This window comes from Artibeus jamaicensis, unplaced genomic scaffold (assembly GCF_021234435.1).
Source record: "Artibeus jamaicensis isolate MK-2021 breed Jamaican fruit bat unplaced genomic scaffold, CSHL_Jam_final contig_851, whole genome shotgun sequence".
NCBI classification, from domain to species: Eukaryota; Metazoa; Chordata; class Mammalia; order Chiroptera; family Phyllostomidae; genus Artibeus; species Artibeus jamaicensis.
This window is the reverse complement of record NW_026521986.1, coordinates 13,025,111-13,044,606: the sequence shown is the minus strand read 5'-3', so window position 1 is coordinate 13,044,606 and position 19,496 is coordinate 13,025,111.

Here is a 19,496-nt window from a genome sequence, read left to right as displayed (position 1 = left end):
CTTCACTAATTACTTCACTCTGGGTGGTTTTGTTCCCAAAAGGATAAAGTGATGGCCTCGGATGGAAAGGTATGTCAGATTTAAATTATCTTTCTTTCTGGCATTATCCTTCTAGTTGTACTAAGTCTAAAGCCTAGAAAACTTAACCAGATGAAAAATAGAGTTTGAATTTTTTCAGTGAACTTGTTTCTTGTTGCTGAAGAGTTTCAGATAGATAGAAAGTTGAAGAGTTTGCTGACAAGTAGAATAAACATACCATTTGGAGAGGATCAACAACCATACGAAACCAAAGTCAGAGCAAATGAGACTCATTTTGTTACCAGCTCTCAAAGGCCAGCAAATGAAGGATTCAGAGAGAAATGTGATATCATTTTCTCAGAAGCGTAATGCAGAATTTCCAAGATCAAACTCCTTGTCAGATAATAGCTCAGACAATGGCTGAACGAAATCATCAGAAGCACAGAAACAATGAGCCCCAGACTCAGAAAGGGCCCAGATGCAGTAAGTGAGGTGAGAGCTCACCAAGCATCAAGGCCCCCTGATGAAGAGTTCCGCAGCTGAACTCCTTCTTCCTCAATATTGAGGTCATAAGAGATTATCTATCCTGTTTACATGTTACCTTAGCTCAAAGGTCAAGGAGCAATTTGTTGAAGGTATGTCTGTTTCACAGAGCAACTGAATGTGAACAACTTTATTAAGGAAGTGTCCCATCCCAGTATAAAGGCAACAGACGATGCAGAGAATATTACACCAAACAAATCTGCTGTAACATGCATTTGTCTTTGGTAATGATAAACCAAGAATGAAGAGAGGGAATCATGAATTTAAATGTAAGTGCTAAAAACTATAAAACTCTTAGAAGAAAACAGAGGAATATATTTTCAAGGCCTTGGATTAGGTAATAGTTTTTTAGATATCACATCAAAAGCACAGGTGACAAAAGAAACAATAGATACATGTATATTGGACTTTATCAAAATTAAAACTTTTGCACTTCAAAGAGCACCATCAAGAAAGTGAAAAACCTACACCTGAAACTAATTAATACCAATTGTAACTGAAAACAAAAAAAAAATTTAAGAAAGTGAAAAAGCCCACAGAATGGAAGAAAAATATTTGCAAATTATATATTTGATAAGGAACTTGCAACCAGAATAAATAAAACATCTTACAAACTCAATGATAAAATACAACTCAATTTGTAAAGTGGGCAAAGGAACTGAATAGACTTGCCGTCGGTCAATAAGCACATGAAGAGCTACTCAACATCAGCAGCCAGCAGGGAAATGCAAACCAAAGCCACAATGAAACACAACTTCACACCTACTGGCATGGTTAAACTTAAGACAAATAATCACAAGTGTTGATGCAGATATGGAGAAATTAGAGCCTCATACATTGTTGATGGGATTGTGAAATGGTGTAGCGTATTTAGAAAACTCTCTGGCAGTTTTTCAAAAAGTTACTTTGTGATCCAGGAATTCCACTCTTTGGTATATACCCAAGAGAATTGAAAACATGTGTTTACATAAGACCTTGTACATGAATGTTCGTAGCAATATTATTCAATAGCCAAAAAGTGGAAACAACCCAAGTGTCCACCAAATAATGAACGGATAAATAAAATGTGGTATATCCATACAATGGAATATTATTCATCTCTAAAAAGGAATTAACTACTGATATATGTTACGACATTGATGAACATTGAAAACATGCTGAATGAAAGAAACCAGACACAAAAAAACACATATTGTATGATTCCATGTACACAACATAACTAGAATAAGCAAACCCATAGAGACGGGAAGAAGATTAGTGTTTGGCAAGGCCTGGAGGGTGGAGAATCAGAAGGTACTGCTGATGAGTGTGGGTCTTCTTTTTGGGGTGATGAACATGTTCTGGAATTAGACAGCAGTATTGGTTGCACATTTCTGGGAATATACTAAAACCACGGAACTGTACACTTTAAAAGAGTGGATTTTATGGTATGTGGATTATATCTCAGTAAAGCTCATAATAGATACACAAATAAATTAGGAGGGAAAGGGAGTGGGGGGGAGATGAGAGCGGGGGGAAAAAGGTAACAGTCCTGACAGTCCTGATCCCCTTCACTTGACCAGCAGGCCCCAGGCCCCAGGTATTGACCTGGCCCACAAGTGACTGTCAGGAGCGGATTGAGGGACAGTCAGGAGGGGATGCCCTTGGGGTAGAAGTGTAACCAGTACTTGTTAAGATGTCCCTTCTCAGGGGGACAATCCTAACAGGTGGCAGCTCTGGGGAGCTGAAGAAACCAGAATGGAGCAAGAGGGATTGACAGGAAGGGAGGAGGATGAGCCAGGGTATTCCCTGGTTAAAGGGCCAGGCCAGTTTTATTTTATTATTTTTATTTTTTAAAAAATATATTTTATTAATTATGCCATCACAGTTGTCCTGTTTCCCCCCTTCATTCCCCTCCACCCTGCACACCCCTCCCCCACCATTCCCCTCCTTTAGTTTATGACCACGTGTCTCAAGTTCTTTAGATTCTATATTTCCCATACTATTCTTGCCCTCCCCCCCTATCTATTTTCTACCTACCATCTATGCTACTTATTTTCTGTACCTTCTCCCCCCTTCTCCTTCTCCCACTCCCCTGTTGCTAACCCTCCATGTGATCTTCATTTCTATTCTCAAAAAAGACCCTACAGGCAAGAAGGGGCTGGAAAGAAATATTCCAAGTCATAAAATCCAAAGACTTACATCCAAGATTGCTCTATCCAGCAAAGCTTTAATTTAGAATGGAAGGGCAGATAAAGTGCTTCTCAGATAAGATCAAATTCAAGGAGTTCATTATCACCAAGCCCTTATTATATGAAATGTTAAAGGGACTTACCTAAGAAAAAGAAGATAAAAAAGATGAACAGTGAAAGGACAGCAAACTCACAGTTATTAAGAACCATACCCAAAAAAAAAAGCAAACTAAGAGGACAGCTAAATCAGGAGCAGAACCATAGAAATGAGGGCCAGGCCAATTTTACAGTTGCCTGGAACCAGGTGTGAGCAGAAGCGGAGATGTTTAGGGCATCAAGCAGAAATTATGTGGTTTTCAAAGAAACTGACTTGCGGAGGTAGTCATCCGCTGTCCCCAAAGTGATTTGTAACATTCATTTTATTCACTAAGCTTGTGGGAACTAGACATAGGCAATAAAAGGAAGGTAAGAGCCAGGAGTTTACAGCCTGGTAAGAAAGGCAGATGATGTTACTCTATAGTACAATAGGTGCTATGAGGAAAGTAGGTGCCAGAACCCTGAGAAGGGTCACCAGATTCAGGTTACATGGTCCAGGAGGGCTGCCTGGAGGAGGAGGTACTTGAGGGGAATCTGTGCTTTTGGAGAGAAGCTGCAGCTTACGGAAGCTGCCTAAGCTTCTTCAGGTGATCCAAGGAAGAGCCCCTCCCAGGCTCACAAGCCAATCATCTTTCCTGTGCCGAGACCTTCATCTTCCATGAGGAAGGACTCTAACCTAGAGAAGAAAACTGTGATTGCAGGCTCTAGCTCTGATCCTGGATTAGGTTCTGGACTGCTTTGTAATCTTAGACACCTTAGATCTATTCTACTTGTAAACAATGTCCTCCCTGAAGAATTAGAACTGTGGTCAGTCTTCATGGAGGTGATATAATTTAGGCCAGTTCTTTCCTTTCATACAGGTGAGTCAGGTGTACGTGCATATGAAGAAAAAGTCAAGTGTCACCCGATGAAGACCCACTGAAGGGGGAAGTGGGGCGGTCATCCCAGGCCTAACTCTGGGTTGACATCGACATCTGTACAATCTTCTAGCCCTAGGCTTCTGTCCCAGGGTCCACGAGTAGGTGGGTGTCCTGCAGCCTGAGATTGCAATCTCTTTAGCATTCAGAAAGCTGGGCCGGGCCAGAGGTGGCTAGAGGAGCCTTGTCCTTTCCCCCCAGTGCTTTGCAAATGCTACCTTTTTACCCTCTTTGTGCCATGATATAAGTAATGAAAAAAGCATTGATCTGGCATCAGTGGCATGGCCAGCCCTGGCGCTCTATTTCTTACCAAGAAGGGCCAAGGAATGATGAGTTAATAACTTTTTTTTTGCCCTAGTGATACAGCTTTTTGATCATAGAGTTTCTGCTCAGGAAGAAAGGGTGGGGAATACTGTCTCCCACAAGTGAGTTATAGGTAACATGACCCTTGGGGCAGAGTTCCACAAACCAGCAGGCCAGCCAAGTTTGGGCCTGTCAGGCCTGGCAAATACAATGGGAAGTTTGGTCGGCTGGAGCCCAATGCTTCACTGGCTTTCAGAAGGTAAAGACTGAGCAGGTAACTATTTGATTCCCTGAGTCAGGTGGATCACTGAATCCTGTTTTAATTGTAACATGTTCCAAAAATGCATCTGTTATGAATTGGATTGTGTTTCCCTCAAAAAGATATGTTGAAATCTTAACCCCAGTACTTCAGAGTCTGACCTCATTTAGAACTAGGTCTTTGCAGACGTGATTAGTTAAGATGAGATCACACTGGAATAGTAAGGGCTCCTAATCCAATATGACTGGTGTCTTTGTAAGAAGGCAGTCATATGAAGACAGACACCCAGGGAGAAGGCCATGAAGGTGAAGGCAGAGATTGGAGACAGGCAGCTATAAGCCAGGGAGTGCTGGGGTTTGCCAGCAAACCTCCAGAAGCCAGGAAGAGGCAAGGAAGCATCCTCCCACAGGTTTTGGAGGGAGCGTGGATCTATTAAACCTTGATTTGGGACTTCAGGTGTCCAGAACTGAGAGACAATAAAGTTCTGTTGTTTTAAGCCACCGAATTCGAGGTGCTGGATCACAACAGCCCAGGGAAACCTACACAACCTCCCAAGACTGAGGTTTTATCAGGTGCACAGAACAACAGTTTGTAGTCTTTATGTGATGGGTGTAATTTCAGCATTTGTTTTTATAAATTTCATTTTCACAAATTCCCTGGGATTCTGGTGTTCTTTTTAAAAAAAGATTTTATTTATTTATTTTTAGAGAGAGGGGAAAGGAGGGAGATAGAGAGGAAGAGAAGCATCGCTGTGTGAGAGAAACATCAATCAGTTGTCTATCACATGCCTCCAATGGAGGGACCTAGCACACAACCCAGGCGTGTGCCCTGATGGGGACTTGGACCGGTGACCTTTGGGTTCACAGGCCTGCGCTCAAGCCACTGAGCCACACCAGTCAGGGCTCTGATGTTCTTCAGGGTGCCGGCCCGTCCTGATGGAGCCCAGCTCTGGCTCTAATAACTCTTCCTTCCCTGAAGTGGGCTCAGGTTCCTTGAAAAGCATCTAGAAATGCCATTTTCAGGTCCTACCTGAGACTGAATGAAGATATTGGGCTTCTAGTTTTTAAGAGATAGTGCATAACTTATACTTCCATATGCATTGATAGTCTTTCTCATCCATTCATTCAGCTCTTATGCCTACTGTGTGCCAGTGGTGGACAGACAAACACGGCCTCGGGCCTCACTGAGCCTCCAGTCTAGGGGCAGCCCCACACTGCTCCAGTGGGCTGAGCCTGTCTCCACGCCTTGCCAAGCCTCCTCACTGAGTAACAGCTGCCTCACTTAGAGCCTATCCCGGCTCTAAGTCAGGCAGCCATTACTCCACCTTTGAAGGAGGAGAAGAGTCTTTGGACCACCCAGAATCCTTCGGAGCCTTGTTTGTGGGATGAGATGTATGGTCAAGCTGAAAGGAAAAAATCTAAGTTTTTGTTTTCCCCCTAAAAACCTCAGAAAAAAAACCCAAAATATTTTAATGGCAATACCAATAGGATAGTTTCATAATTCATAAGATGGTGATGTGAAAGAACAGTGTTATTCAGACATTTTTGAATGCCTTATTACATCGTGGTCACAGGAGATCTTTTTAGCTTAAGCCTAAGGTGCTCACTCAGCAGCCTTTCCCTCATCTTCTTTCTTTGTCTCTCCTTTGTTCTAGAAAAGCAGGTAGAGGAGTGGGTTGGTCCTTCCTTCCTTCCTTCCTTCCTTCCTTCCTTCCTTCCTTCCTTCCTTCCTTCCTTCCTCTTGATCTCACTCTTGAATAAAGAGATGGTGACTGGCGCGGGGCTCAGACCTTCCAAAACAGCCAGGGCTTTCCAGGACAAGAGTCTAGATTGTCCTCACTATTCCTCCTGACTTGCCCAGGGATCTTCTTCCAAGGTCGACATCTAATTGTGATGTGAGTCCCATCACAGCTTCTGTAACACGTCACAATATGGCAGATACTCAGAGTGGAGGCTGCAAGTGAAAACAGGAAGCAGGCTGCTAGGCTTTCCATCCTAGAGGAAAATGTCTCAAGATGCCTTGGAGAATGACTTCGAGGTTCTGCCTCCATGAGCCAACTTGTGTTTCAAACTCTAAAATATTTCGTTATGATGTATGGAAATGACAAAAGTTATCAGTGTTTCATAAGGCAATCATGTCTAATAACCAAATTTTGTTATGTCAGAATAAGACCATTCCTGCAAAGTGTGAAGAGGGAGATACTCATTCATCCATTCATTCATTCATCCGCTCATTCATTCATCAAATAGGTATGAAGTGACAGGCACTATGACAGACAATGGGAAACCTAAAGCTGGAAGCTCTACCCTTGAAGGGCTTACGATGGGGAGAGAGTTATAAACCAAATGTGGTGTGGTATTGCTTGAATGTAACCAGGACCTCTTGAGCCGCTCTGCTAGACATTGGAAACCTATTCCAGTTTCCAACTCACTCTGCTCTCAAGGCATGCAAAGGAGGGGCATACACCACTCGTCATCAACAAAACTTGCAGTCATCCCCTGTGCAAAGCATCTCCGCTCCTTTCCCACACTGCCGGTCACCTCATCCCACCCCAAAGGCAGGACCTTAGCTTTTTCTTTCCTCCCCTTCACTTGCAGCCTGACTGATGTAAAAAAAGACTTATCTCAAGAGTCTCTCAAGATCACTTCTAGGGAGCCTCCGGTCAGTGCGTCTGGCGTTGCTGAACTTAGTGTGTCAGCAGGAAGCATGGGACCCGAGGGGAAGCACGGAGTCAGAGTAACGTGACCCTCATCTGCCAGATTATTTTTCACAATGGCGGCACCTACCCTTAATTTTTTGACTACTTCTATGGTTGCAAGGCTTGGTGAATATGAAGGCAGGATGCCCAGCTAAATTGGAATTTAAGGTAAACAATGCATAATGTTTAGTAGAAGAACATCTCATGGAAAAGTACACCTCATGGGCACCTACTGTCTCCCTGTTTCTCCTTTTTCGGCGTTAGTGGCTAGTGATGGAGGTCACGGGCTAGGCTGATTATTCCCCTAGAGGTTGTAAAATTATGATCTAATTCTACCTCCCCACTCCCTTTGTTTCTAAGCTGGAATATGTCTACAAGGAGAAGCTTTCCCTCATCAACTATTTGGTCTGTCTGGTCATTTTTCCTATAAGAAAAACAAGATACATGCTTAATTCCTTCTTATTTATGAGTTTTCAGAATAATTGGTTCCCTAGCATCCCCCAGAGGTGACCAATGCATTGTGTTCTTTCCCTTAAAAGTATCATTATGGCCCTGGCTGGTGGAGCTCAGTGGATTGAGCGTGGGCCTGTGGAGCAAAGGGTCGCTGGTTCAATTCCCAGTCAGGGCACCTGCCTGGGTTGCAGGCCAGTTCCCTAGTAGGGGACACATGAGAGGCAACCACACATTGATGTTTCTCTCCCACTCTTTCTCCTTCCTTTCCCCTCTCTCTAAAAATAAATAACTAAAATATATTTTTTAAAGTATCATGAACTGAGGGTTTCGGGCATTAATATCTTTTGATCCATTGTTATTATTACTCCCTTAGCCACTCACATTGTCCCATCTTTGGCCAGCGGGGACCTCCTGCACTTGGCCTGAGTCCTTCTGATGCCGCTGCAGTATAGTCTTTGTTAGTCCCTTTGCCTTCTGGTGTAACAAGATGTTCCAGATTCATCTCACACATTTCAGCCCAGACCTGAACAATACATTTTTCTTAGGAACTCCTTTAGTGGGAAATTATATTTAGAGACCGAACATTTCTGAATCCATTGTTTAAACTCTAACAACCCCCTGGAACAAACACATGTTCATATGCTCCCTGAGATACCCTTTCCCTGATCTAATGATGCAGGACTGAGGAGCAATAGTAGGAGACTATTAGCATAGCCCAGGACATAAGAAGGGCCCGAATCAAGACAGGGAAATAGAATTGACTGACCTTGAGATCTCCCAATTCCAGACCAGGCAGCCGATGCCAGGGTACATAATTTCTCAGGATCCAAACCTACCTACCAAACACCTTTCTCCTTCCCACCCTCACCCCAAATGAACACGTGTACCAAAACATCACACCATTTCCAAAAGCATAGAAAGCAGGATGCACGCTGGGGTTCTGAACAAATGTCCAACTGCCCCCGGGATGGCCTGATCTGGGTACAAAGCTGAGAAAGCACACAGGGCTTCCTTGTTTACCCCACTGGGTTTAAGTGAGTTTGAGAACACTCTTCTCTGGCTACCCGAGGATTAGCCATGTGTCTCAGTAAGTGATTGAAAATCATTACTCGTCTCTTTTGGTTGAACCTCAAACGTTTGAAATGTACACAGCTTGGCAGACCGGCCAGGGCAGCTGAGCTGTAAGAGGACATGTCCCAGCCATCTGTTGCCCTGCTTCATACCAGCCTTCTGCCTTCCCTGCGGTTGGGGAGCACTGGACTTGACAGGCAAATGCAGGACAAAGACGACTGCAGGCTCGGCTTCAAACAGTTGCTCGCACTGTGTCTCGGAGGTGGGGGAAGGGAAGTCACTGCAGTGTTTTTACGTGCTTCGCCTTGAGGTATGGAGGTTTTCCTTCATCTTAGAGATCCGGAGAGGTTTAGGGACAGGGACAGAGGACGCCCCTTGTGATTTCCCCTTCACAGCGAGGCTCAGACTGTGCTCAGCTCCTCCGAGGTGATTTGGGCATGCAACGTGAAGATCAGAATTTCATTAAAAAATGTTTAAGTACTTTAAAAACTGCTCTTAAAAAGTGTGTAGCTTGTAACTGAATGAATGCATTACATAAACACTTTTAGCCCATCAAGTGGTTTAAATTGCATCGCCACGGGATGGCGGTCAGTTGTACTATTCTTTTTTATTTATAGACTTTGTTTTTTAAGAAAAAAATTATTGTTTTTCTTTTATTGATTTTAGAGAGGGGGAAAGGAAGGGAGAAAGAGAGGGAGTGAAACATCAATCAGTTGCCTCCTGCATGTGCCTGGACCAGGGACCGAACCTGCAACCCAGGCCTGTGCCCTGACTGGGAATCGAACCAGTGACTTTCTGGTCTGCAGGATGACGCCCAACAAACTGAGCCACACCAGCCAGGTCTAAGGAAAAAATTTAAATTTACAAAAATATTGAGCAGATAGCACAGAATTCCCATATTATCCTCCCCCTCCCTACCACCCACTTTCTCCTATTAACATCTTTCATTGATATGGTACATTGGTCACAGTTGAGGGATCCATGTTGAGACATTATTATTAACCAAAGCCCATAGTTTACTCAGATTTCTTTAGCTTTTACCTAACGGCCCTTTTTTTTTCCGTTCCAGGATCCTACCCAGGACACCACATTACATTAAGGTGTCAGGTCTCCTTAGGCTTCTCTTGGCTGTGACAGTTGCCCGACTCTCCTTGTTTGTGATGACCTTGTGAGCAGTGGTTGCGTGTCTTCCTCTGCTTGCAGTCTCTCTTTTGGGGTTTATCTATTTTTCTCACGAGTAGACTGGAGTTGTGGGTTTGGGGAGGATGATCACAGAGGCAAAGTGCCATTTTAATCACATCGTATCAACGGCCTAGGCTACAACATGATTTATGACCGTGGATGTTAAGCTTCATCACCTGCTGAAGTAGTGTTTGTCTGATTTCCCCACTGTGAAGTTTCCCCTAAAAAAAAAAATGTATGTAAGTGTGGACTCATAGATATTTATGCTTTGGGTTACAAGCTAATATAATCCATTGTGTTCCTCAAATTGTTTCAGCTTGGGCCATTGGGAGCTTTCTGTTGACTCCTCTGAGTTTTGTTTTGTTTTTTTAATCAACTCAACTTTTTGCGGACTTTGGCGCAAGCTCCCCCTGGCGTCTCGGAGACCGGCTGGCACCGACGGTGGGTGTGCCCACGAGGTCCCGTGCGGTGCCAGCCCGGGCACGTCAGCAGATGGCTCGTCACAGGGCAGAGCAGTGAGGGGCCGAGTGCTTCCTGCACGGGGCTCCTTCTGGCTCCGCAAACACCGGGCTCGTCACAGGGAACCTGGAGTGACAACATTGTCTCGTTCGTTTAGTACTTGCCGTAAGTTTTAGTTGTTTATTTCTTAATGTTGATGAGGAGGATAAAGAGCAGTTAGTTGTCGGGTGTTTTGATAATAACTCATGCAACTCTGAAACAGAAATGTCCACTACTTTTCTTTCTAGCTTTTAGATTGGTTTAACTAAAGACTATTCTAATCTCAAAAGACAAATTGTAAAAAGAAAAGAAAAGAAAGGCTGTTCGTAGGCGTTAAGAGCACAAATCCTGCCACAGGACTTCCTTCATTTAAATCGTCGATCTCAGACAAATTATTTCACCCCTTGCACTCCGTTTTCTCACCTGTGAAAGGGGTGCTAATGGCAGTCCCACCTCAAAGGTTTGTTAAATGAGTTAATATACACCAAATGAGTAGGATAGGGCCTGCCATGGAGTGGATGCTGCGTAATGGTGTCTATCATTGTTATTTATAACCACCTCCTATGGTAATATTTGTATCCCCCCAAAATTAATATCTTGAAATCCTAATCTTCAAGGTGATGGCATTAGGAGGCGGGGCCTCTGGGGGTGATTAGGTCATAAGGGCAGAGCCCTGATGATCGGAATTCGTGCCCTTGTAAAAGAGGACCCACAAGTCTCCCTCGTCTCTTCTGTCCTGTGAAAAGTAGAGGTCTGGCACAAATAACACTCCCTTTTTAAATGACAAAAACCTTTATTGGGAAATCACAAGCATGTTATTCTGTAATAGAACGGTATCACACTCAAGCACACCATATGACATTTTGGGTGAAATGTTCCAATTAAAAGTATACATTATTACGCCCATATTATTACCTTACCAACCACACTCAAGCAGGTGCTACCTCTGCCAGACTGTGCACACCTACGAGTCTGCGACTCCTGAGAGAACCCTCATCAGACCATGACCTTGCACTTCCAGCCTCCAGGACCGTGAGAGAGAAATTTCTGTTGTGCATCAGCCACCCAGTCTGTGGTGTTTTGTTGCAGGAGTCTGAATAGACTAAGGCACCATTCATTGGTATGACCAGAATTTTCTTAGAGCTGTGTGACCAAGCAGAATACAAAAATAAGTTGGATGCTGAGACTGACATAAGACAGTAAATCGGTCAGGGCTCTGACTTAAAAATGCAACAGGAACCGGCCGTGGAGGAGTTAAGCATAAGAAGAATTTACAGAAAGGATATTGGGTAGCCCACAGAATCTCTAGGAAGGCCAGAGAGCCAGGCTCAGGGCAGGCATGAGAACAAAGGATGCTGGGCAGCAGCCAGGAGTGTGGCCAGAGGGGGCACGGAAGCTGTCTAGAGAGCCCTGCCCTGGCCGCACAGCCCTGGGAGGCCTGCGCCACAGCCAGGGCTGGGCCCTGCATGACGACCCTGCTGGTGGCGACCACAGCTGCTGCCATCTGTACCAGAAAAAGGTTCTTCTTCTTTTTTTTTTTTTAGGTTTTATTTATTTATTTTTAGAGAGAGGGTAAGGGAGGGAGAGAAACATCAGTGTGACAGAGAAACATCGATTTGTTGCCTCTTTCACACGCCCCAACCAGGGACTGAACCCACAACCCAGGCATGTGCCCGACCAGGAATCGAACTGGTGAATTTTGCTTTGCAGAACGATGCCCAACCAATTGAGTCATACCAGTGAGGGCCAAAAAAAGTTTCTTCGAGGAGTTCCCTCGGTGGTCCCTGGTTCAGAGACCAGAATGGTCCACCTGATTGGCCGAGTCCAGATCACATGTCCAAGCCCCGCAGATGAAGGAGGCTGGGAGGCAGGTGTCTGGCATTTGCAGCCTCCCCAGTGAGAGGTGAGCAGTGGGCTCTAACGTCCACCGAGACTCATAGGGTGGGGTCTTCCGCACACCTGGGAAGGGATGCTGAGGTTGGGCAGCCAAAACATGACAAATACCACCCCATCATGCCTACTTTCGAATTTTGTTCCATTGTATTAGCATCACTGATGGACTTCATAATAAGTAAAAGTTTGAAAAACACTTACCAGCCTTTGCTGTGGCGGCTCTTACACTTTTCAAGTCAGAGAGATAGGTGACTAATCTGTGTGAGTTCGAAGGAAGATGAAAGCTCCACTGGCTAGATTTGGGTCGGAGTTTTCATGGAGGCTGTGACTCTGGGCCCTAAAGGGTGTTGCACTCCAAATTTTTGTAAATGACAGTAAATGCTTCTGAAATTCATAAAATCTAAATTCCTTTACAAGACACAGAAGTGGCTGCAGTTTTTATCATTTTGCATCTTTGGGGTCCACAGATACCAAAATTACCACTGCCATCCTGTGGAGTCTTCGAAATGTTTTGCTTTGAGAAAGAAGTCTTCGTATTCCAATGTTGGAAACCCTGAGCATTGTCTAAATGGAGAAATGGAGTTCCAGGAGGTGAAATGACTTATACAAGGTCACACAGCTACTTTGGTGGTAGGTTCTGGGCCTTGTCCTGTTGCCAGTGGCTGGTCCAGGGGCGAGCAGGCCCAGGAGCTGATCAGCCCCAGCCCCACAGCCACGGTCTGCCTGAGGCAGGTCTTGATGGGAGACCCAAAGCTTTTAAACACTGGCCGGTGGCCCCTGCTGCTGCTTTGTTCGTTCCTACCTTCTGGTGTGGGAGATCCTGAGTGGCTTTCTCTCTGCCCTGGGCTCCTCCCTGGAGAGAAGAAGAAAAAGAGCAAGCAGACGGTGGTCCCCACACTGGTGCTGGGCTTCAGCTGCTGGACTCTACTCTGCATCCTCTCAGTGCGGCTAACCTCCTGCCTTGACCTTTGACTTGCTCCAGATCCTGAGGACCAGATTCCTTGGTCCTGAATTCACACTTTGGCTCCCAGCCACGGGGCTAGATCAGATCCTATCATCTGCTGAGTGTACTTTGCAATGGAACAACCTGTCTCCTTGCCTGGCCAATCAGATTTGGGCCCAGACACCCCTAAGGAAGTTCCTGGAAGCAGCGCTCATGCCCTGCGCGCCCTGGCATCCTCAGCACCCAACGAGGCCCGGCAAACCCTTGTTGAAGAGGTGAATGACTTGCTCTGTTTGGGTGCTTCCCACACCTAGTCATGACAAACTAGTGCAAAGGGAAGTGTTGAGAGGACAAAATGTGTGAAAGATATTTTCCTTCCACACCACCTGGGGGTATTTCTGTCTTGCATTGACACTAGTTATTTAGATCTCAAACCACGATGCCATAGACAAGATTTAGGCTGTGGCCTGCCCAGGCCAGAGCAGGGAAAACTGGTTTTGAGAATGCAAAGAGAACTTTAGGCAAAGTCAGCCTAGCTAAACCGGGAAGCAAGACATCCATCCATTCATTCATTATTCATTCATTCATGTGTTCATTTATTCAATAAATATGTATTGAGTACCATATGTGTCTGGTTTTTATGCTAGGCACCCAGAGAGTCAATGGTGAATGAGACACACTCCTTGCCCTCAGGATGTAGAGTAAGGAAGACAAAGCAGGGAACTGATATTTTCGATAGATTGTGATGAGTGCTGAGATAATGCTAGCTAATATTTATTGAGTGCTCACTATACGCCAGACTGCATTTAGCCATTGACTATGCCTTGTTTCAAGTAATGCTCAAAGGAACCCTATCAGTAGGTATTACTATTACTCCTGTCTTGCAGATGAGGAAATAGAGGCATGGAGAGGTTAAGTGACTTCCCCAAGATCACACAGCTAGGATGAGTGGCATACCTAGAATTTAAATCCACATAGTTTGACTCTAGGGCCAACGCTTCCAGTTCCTTCACTACAGCTCTGCCTCATCACAGTAGAGGGAAGCACAAGATACTACTGCAGCACATAAAAATACACCTAACGTGAGAAGGCATGGAAGGCTTCCTTGAGGAGGTGACACATAAGCAGAGTCCGAAAGGAGAATTGGGAGGAAAAGGCATTTTGGATTGAGGGAATGGCACGTGCAAAGACCGGGTGCATTCAGTACTGTTTGGTTAACACCGACTGTTGGCCAAGGACAGCTAGAAGCATTCAGAGACTGTAACAGGTGTCAACAGAACTGGCTCATAGTGAATGGAGAGAAGACCAGAGAGAGAAGAGGCTAAAGTGTTCAGCAGGCACCTGTTCATAAAGGTGACCTGTTCACATTTATTTTTAAAAGAAACTGTATTGTTCCCATAAAAGGAAAACTTATATTATTTAGCATAAGTGGGAGTCAAAACAAAAATAAATAAAGCAATGACAATTGGGCAATGTTATTAAATGCTCTCTAGCCAGCACTTCCTGGGACTTTTCTGAGCTTGAGAATTTTCTCTTTGCCAAAATGGGAGATTAGCAGGTATTAAAGGGCTGTTTAAGACACACTAACAGTAAATAGAGACCCTCCTTTTAGCATAATCAGAAAAATAAAAAGAGAATTGAAAAGAAACTTACTGTTTTTTTCACTGTGTAATTGATTGCCACATTGTTCCTGAACTACCTAGAATCACCTGGTATGTACATCCTGTACTTGGCTCCTTAAGGTAAGGAAAGTGACTTGTCCAAAGTCACACAGCGAGGCAGTGGCAGACTGGTCCAGGATTCAGGCCTCTAAACTTCTAATGCTATGTCCTTTGCACTATATTCCAGAGTCCTCTTTGCAATCATTACCGTAAGTGAGGTGTGATACTGATGCGTGTGATAGGCTGCCCTGTTAAAAATTCATAAAGCATATATTTTATAGCTAGAAGGAACCTCAGAAATAATCTGATCCAACTCATGTCATCTTACACGTGAGAAAAGCGATGGATTTGTTCACCTGAGTATGTTTAGAATTGCCTGTCAGTCCGTGGACTAGAACATATAACCAACAATACAGTTAGAAACGACCCAGAATGAAAATGATCCTCTTCTGGTCTTGGGCTTAAACCAAGCTTCCTGATATCTCAGTTCTGACCTAGCTTCAGTCTTGCTCATTAATTTGATCCTTTGGTCTGTCCCACCCTCTGATGAGCATTTTCTTCTTGGCCCAAACTACCAAGGTGGCTTTAAGGATCACAGACACGAGGGAATTAGCTGGTGGGTGAGGAAGTATGTTACGTGAAAAAAATGTATGAGGTTGTTAAGAACTATGAATGCTCTGAGATTTTTACCCTCCTTGCAAACTAACGAGTTAGCCCGCCACCGTTTTATGGTTACTGGCAGCACACTCAAGACTTCTGGGTCGGAAACAGAGGACTTCTTGACTCACAGCAATAGTAGTAGCAAGAGTGTTGACATTTCCTAATGCTGGTTCTCTGAGCCCCAATTTCCAAAAACAATGCAGAGAGGGCCAGGTGACACCTGAACACACAGTGAGATACATCACAAGAGAGGAATCCAAAGCTTAGGAAACCAGATCTTAAATAACAGCAAGCATGCCTGCACTTTGCTCTGAGAAAGACACTATCTTATAAAGATAGTCAGTAACAAAGGGCAGTCACCCACTGCTCACGAGGAATGCAGGTATGCGACAGACCCGTGGGGAATTGTCTCCCAACAACTGCGGAGTACATATATAGCAACTGAGCTCACTGTCCTCTGGCTACACCGAAAGGCAAGGGGTGGGAAAGCCGAAGCACAGGTTGACTAATCCTGTCCTTTGTATATTGTTTCTTATTGGTTTCAATTGTGAAAATAGCATGTGCAGGCTTGCTGGTGGATTTTGGTACATGTCTCACTTTTTGCTTCATGTAGCCCCAGTTCACTGCCTTAACAAGATTTAGACGATGCAAATTATTCCTGTTAGCAAACTCTAGAAGCTCCAAAACTCCGCAGGAAGGAGAAGAATATAGCCTTCCCACCATTATCTGCTTCCTGGAGACAGTGCATGCTGGGAGAAGCCATGCTGGCCACACACCACAGTCTAGCCTGGGACATACACCCATCTCATGCATCATGTCCATCAATAGCTGTAATGAATATGGCAAGGTTTGCCCGTCACCAATCGCTAAGGTTCCCAACTTGACCTGTTCTCTCACTGAAACCAGGGCTAGATAGGTCACAAATTCAGGCTTCATTTGTTGAATGGGCTCTATCTCTGAGGAAGCTAGTTTGTACCTGTAACAAAGGCCTAGCATTCAGGCCTCTAGCTGTCAGGTCTCGAGACTGCAAAGCTGTTACCTTTTTTCTTTTGCTAAAGCAAGGCTGGTACAGCTCAGGACAGGAGCTCATGGATATTGCCAGAACCATACCAGGATCTGCTTTATGGTCCACAGAGGAATTCTGTGGCATTCTACAGAGGTCCTCAGGCTCTTTGCAACCACATTGGATGAGAGTTAATCAATGGACTGGAGTCAGGCAGTGAGAGCCTGGCAGGTAAGTCAGTGACCACACCTTCCAACTAGGGGCAAAGGGCAAAAATTATGTCAGGAAACCAGGCAAAGCTCGACACTGCAGGGCAAAGGCCATTGGAGTGGAATAGCCTCAGAGAGTAATTCTGAAAGTGATGGGTGGCCACAGATTGGCTCCAGCTGGTGTGGTAGGCTGCTCTAAGTATAAATATAACATAAACATAATTCAGAGCTTGCTGTCCAAAGTGGTCCTTCCATCTCATTATCTTCTGGAGAACTCGATTTGGAATTAGGAGGTAGAAGGAGATAAGTCAGGGGGCCCCAGGGGTCTTTTTCCCTGTCCAGGCAATGCACAAACTACAGCTTTTGTACATAGCTCCTTGGAGCTACTGTGAAGAATTTTAGTTCACAAAGATTCCCAAAGAGCTATAGTTGCTTATGGACTCTGGTACTGCCTCAGCATATGGCCCTGTGTTGTCATCCCATAGAGTACCACACCCAGAAGAGGCAGACCGCCTTCTTCCCATAAGAAGTCATAAGACCTGAAGTCATTTCATGAATGTCTAGCAGTCTCTTGGCCAATGAACTCAGTGACACCTCCCACATTAATGCTACAACTGATGTGCCAGCACCAATATTTATTAGTGATTTTGAAAAAACTTCCTCCCCACTGTGCAACGTGCCCAGCTTTTGAGCTGTGCACACCAGTAAATGCTCACCTGTCTCAAACAGGAAAAAGCAACCTGTGCAGGGCGATCGAACTCCAGTATTGCGGACCAGCCTGGATCCCTGGAATGCTGTGCAGATGGCCTGACTCTTCCGTCCATGTGTTTCTATTTATTGTGAAAAGAAAGATTCATTTACAGACATTGGGTGTCTGGACAGCCTTGCTGGGGAAGAGCGCTCACTGAAAAGCATAGAACTTCCACAGCAGCTTTTGACAGTCGACTCTCCTTTACTTTCATTGACCTTTTCTGCACTTGGTCTCCACTTAGTGGCCTGCCAGCATTAACAGTTACCAAGTCTGAGAGTAAGCACCAAGAAAAGGTTTGTGAATTGAATGGAGTTCACTCCTAAACCAGGAGACTGTATGCAGACTGAACTTAAAAAAATATTTTATTTATTTATTATTATTATTGTTTAGAGAAGGTGGGGAGGGAGAAAGAGAGGAAGAGAAACACCAATGTGTGGTTGCATCTCACACACCCCCTACCAGGGACCTGGCCTGCAACCCAGGCATGTACCCTGACTGGGAATCAAACCGGGGACCCCTTTGGTCTGCAGCCCGAGCTCAATCCACTGAACCAACCACTCCAGCCAGGGCTAGACTGAACTTTTAAGGTACTGTCTTAGAGTTTCTAGCAGCCTGTCACTCTGGGAACCTCCTGGTGAGCTGGCAGCCTGGGACTCGGCCTGGCCCACATGGTCAGACTCCCTGCTCAGGTGTAATCTGGAAACTGGGGTTTATGATACTCCATATAACACATGTATTTACTGCATGATATTTGGAAAATGCCACTGCCTTAGTTTTCTATGGCTCCTGTAACAAATGACCACAAAATTGGTAGCTTAAAACAACAGATTTTTATTTTACAGGCTATAGTCAGGGTGTTGGTAGAGCTTGGTTTCTTTCTGGCGTCTCCACGACCCCTCCACAGAGACCAGCTTGGGAAGATGGTCACTGAACACACCTTTACATTTGCTTACTTCCGACTGTCCAGTGTCATTCAGGAGGGGACTGAGGTAAGCAGAATGGCAGTCCTCCTCAAAATGTCCGTGTCTTAATCCCTAGAACCAGTGAATATATTAGGTTACATGACAAAGGGGAATTAAGGTTGAGATGGGCTTCAGGTTGCTAATTAACTGATCTGAAAATACGGAGATTATCCTGGATTTTCAAGGTGAACCAATGTCATCCCAAGGATCCTTAAAAGTGTAAGAGGGAGGCAGGAGAGGAATCAGTCAGAGAAAGCTGTGACTATGTAAGAATGATCAGAGAGATGCAAGGCTTTGAAGACGGAGGAAAGGGGTCATGAGCCAGGAAATGTGGGTGGCTTCTGGAAGCTGGAAAAGGCTAGGAAATGGATTTTCATGTTGCTAGGAGAGGTCTGATTCTCACACCCCCAGTCTTCTGGGAGTCTGCGTGTGTGGCTTCCCACTGAGCAGTAAGGCAGGCTTGCAGACCATTTCCCAGATGTCACTTTCCATCACTTTCACATCCACCTTTCTGGACAAAGACCTCCCTCAACTCTATGGTTGCCTGTGCTTTAGTAAAAAGATGAAGCATTGGAACTGGAGGTTCTGTGATTTGGCCAGCGAGCTTGTAGAAGCAGTATTTGGGGGAGAAAAAAATTGTGGAGCCCTAACTGATGCTTTTGAACCACCTTTAAAAAGGTCCTTGTTTTCCACAACCGGCTACAATGAAGCTAATGTTTCTGTGTTATGAAAGCCCTCCAACTGCAGTTTCAAATGTCTGCTTTTTTTTTTGTAAGCCACAGCAAAGACTAACCCCGTTTTCTCTCCAGCTTTACCGGATTAGAAATTTCTTAAAGACTGCTGTTTAATTTCTTTCTTGCAATTTATAAAAAACCAAAAAGGTGGTTTATTGTTGCAGTTTTTAATAGGGGTGAGCAAATTTATTTTGGGCAACGATAACTTTCAGAATGACTGTTGCCTGAAGCTCCTCTTCTCAGGCCTGCACACTACCCTCTAAGTCGCTTTTGGCCCGTGATGAAACACGGAATGCGTCAGGCTGCACAGACGTCTTCTGTGTTGAGTGTAAAGGAAGAGGTGGAAATCGCAGGGGAGGATTAGAACAGAAACTATTTCGCAGCTCTAACTTGGTCTCTGAATATCCCCCTGAAGTGTCGTAAATGGTAAGCGTCCTGCACACTTAACACCAGTGGAAATGAGGGACAAGT